This window comes from Parus major, chromosome 1A, assembly GCF_001522545.3.
Source record: "Parus major isolate Abel chromosome 1A, Parus_major1.1, whole genome shotgun sequence".
NCBI lineage: Eukaryota > Metazoa > Chordata > Aves > Passeriformes > Paridae > Parus > Parus major.
In genome coordinates this window covers 59,272,126-59,275,252 of record NC_031773.1, presented here as the reverse complement: position 1 = coordinate 59,275,252, position 3,127 = coordinate 59,272,126, and positions in this window count along the sequence as shown.

The window sequence follows — 3,127 nt, the reverse complement described above, 5'->3', positions numbered from 1 at the left end:
TGTAGTTATTGTTGTTTGTTTGCCTGGTTCTAGTAGTAAAGAACTGTTATTCCTATCCCCAGATCTCTGCCTGAAAGCCCCTTGATTTCAAATTTATAATAATTCGGAGGGAGGGGGTCTACATTTGTTCATCCCAAGGGAGGCTCCTGCTCTCCCTAGCAGACACCTGTCTTCTAAAACCAAGACAGGTGTCTTCATGTCTTTGTTCAGTAGTGCCACAGTGATCATGCCCGGACCAGAGGCAAGGGGAATGTGATCCTGTTTGAACATGAGATTCACATAATTATTTTCCTCACCAAATGTAGGCAGCTGCCTTCTCACTGCTTGTTTGCACTTCCATCTCACTTTGGATGGGAGCTGTGGTTGCTGGCTGGCTGGCTGTGGTTCCAGGATGTTTGGGTGAGTTTGCAGGTCAGGGGGCTGCTGCTGCTAAACTCCAAGTAATAAATAAGACAGTGAGAATCACTGATGTTAAGAGTACACTGTAATTTGTCTCTTTTCTGACTTTGTCCAGCACTTACCCAAATGTGGTCTTGCTCAGCTGCTGGGCTGGGCAGCTTGTTTTTCTTTTTTGCTTGTTTTCCACAACAGGAGTAATTCCTGGAGCAGGGAGTGGGAACCAACACTCACCATTCTTCAAGCACCCTGAGGCTTTCAGGAGCAGTCCTTCCTACTCTGATGGATGCCAGAGCCATAGCCCAGAGGTACCACTGCCAGCTTCGCATGAAAGGCGGTGTTTGTGGATAATCTTTGTAAGGAAAACTCACCACAGTATTTTATTCTGATTGTTTCCTTAGGAAGAGTTGCTGATTTACAATGCCTGAACAGCGCAGCCCTTACTCAGGCAATGTGCTAGTTAAATTTTATGGGTTACTTTATATACATATTCATAGAGAATGCAAAAAGATCCCAGCAAGGCTGAGCCTACTAGCACTACCCCAGTCTAAAAGAAGAGGATTTAGCCTTCTGTCACTATCCATAGTAAGCCAATCCAAGGAACCCTCGAGCCTCTCTGTCACAGCAGACCCCATGACTTATCCACTACCACATTTAGTTCCCACCCTGCAGCAGTCTGCAGGAGAAGTTTATGATGAGTTAGCATATGTGAAGTTGCATTTGTCCCCAACAAACACAGCGAGAGTTTTAAAAAGTTTTGTGAGTCTGGCAGTTTGTCGCTTTATTCCAAATGTTTATGGCTATCTCATCCAAATAGATCATATTCCTGTTGCTTAATGTTAGAACCTTCCTCTTGGTCAACATGGCGTGGAAACCTCCTTAAGAGAGGTAAGGTTGTAAGGGGCAGAAGAGACCTTAACATCATAGAGAAAAGGAGATGAAGGGACATATTTTTGGTGTACTTCAAAATAAATAAAGTCTGTAATATGTTTTAAAATAAACCATTTACTTTCAAGTCAACAGCTTTCTCAATGGTAAAACTAGAACTTCAGAGCATGCAAAACTGTGATAGGGGCTTAGATGAGAGGAACATCATTTTCTGTAAATACTTTATCATAGCTGTATAGCTATGATAAAGGTCAGAGAGGTTTGTAAGAAGGCTGTTGTAAGAAGTGAAAATTCAGTATTTTTCTGCATAAAAACCCCAGTTATTGTTATAGTTTTTAGTTATAGTATAGTTACAGATGTTGACTGCTTTGTGGACAGGTACAACTTTTGGGAAGGTTTTGCAACACCTACCTGCCAGCTGGAGTCTGTATGAGATCTGTCCCATACTTTGGCTACCGTGTGACAGTGGCGCTGTGTAGGAAAACATTTTAATAGAGCAAGGGCATGATATTTTAGTCAAAGCCTGTCTGCACAACCTAGCTTTCAACCCAGATGACAATTCCAAAGATAGTGTCCTTGGAACTTTCCTGGAACAGTGAGAATGAAGAAAAACAATGATGTTGTGTACAAGAAAAGGAATGATAAACAAAATGTATTAGCCATTTGTCACTCTATTAGGAGCGGCGAAAAGAACGACACAGACTCTCTCATGGAGTCGAACTGGAGAATTCTCTCCTGGTTTATTACCTCAGGTCTTTTTTATAGACTGATACGTGAAAAGTACAGACAAGAAAACTCTTACTGGTCAGTAAACTGACACATCACCATCATTGGTCAGTGGGGTTCACCACCCCTCGACTTTCTCTTGCAGGAAAACAAGGAACTGACAAACTGCACCTGCAAGGCTGCTTTCTATTTCTGAGGATTGTTTTAATTCCTCCCCATGATTTCCAGGCCACTTTCTCAGGCAAGACTGAGAAAGCTATGTGGCCTGCTATTTCACAGGTACTATGCTGCCTGATTCAGAGTTAGCATCCATAGCCAATAGTAGCTTGTTAAGCCACACGAACCCTGTAGGACCCTATAAGAGTGTGCTAAAGATAGAAATAAACCAAAGTTCACTTTTACCTCCATGAGGACTCAGTGAATATTCTGAGTGGTTTTCCATTACCTGGTGCTATGAACAGGGACCCTTTGTTGGGCAAAGGGTACCAGCTTGGCAAGTTTGCGCAGTGATTGGACATGGAAAGCGGATCGGGGCTGAGGGAGCGGATTCGTGCAGTGGCTGGACATGGAAGTAGATTGGAGCTCGGTGGTGGGTTCATGCAGCGATTGGACGTGGAATTATGAACCTAAGCTGGGGAAAACCGGGGACAGAGGAGTCTGAGACGAAGATGGAAGGTGAGTACGCGTCGGCACTCAGGGAGGAGGAGTCGCAAATCTCCCCCCGTCCAGGGCTGCTAGCATGGATATTGAATTTGCGGCAGCACAAAAACTGCTTCAAAATATACTCGTTGAATGAGGGGAAGCAGTAAGGGATAAAGACCAAGAAAAGCTTGTTGTATGGGCTAGAGAAAACAGGCATTTGAAAGTGCCTCCACTGCTTTTTGCAGTGGAAGAAATAGGAGACCAGCTGTGGGAGAAAATGATTATGGGGAAAAGCAAGGACACTGTCTTACAGCCTGACTTGGCAGATTGTAATTAATACCTTAAAAGACATGAAAGCGAAATCTACCCAGGCTGCAAGCCCTGTAATTCTATATGCAGCAGCAGTCCCACTTCCCACTGCTGGGTGAACATTCTTGGCAATGATGCCCTTGGAGAGAGGTGGGGAGAGTCAGAG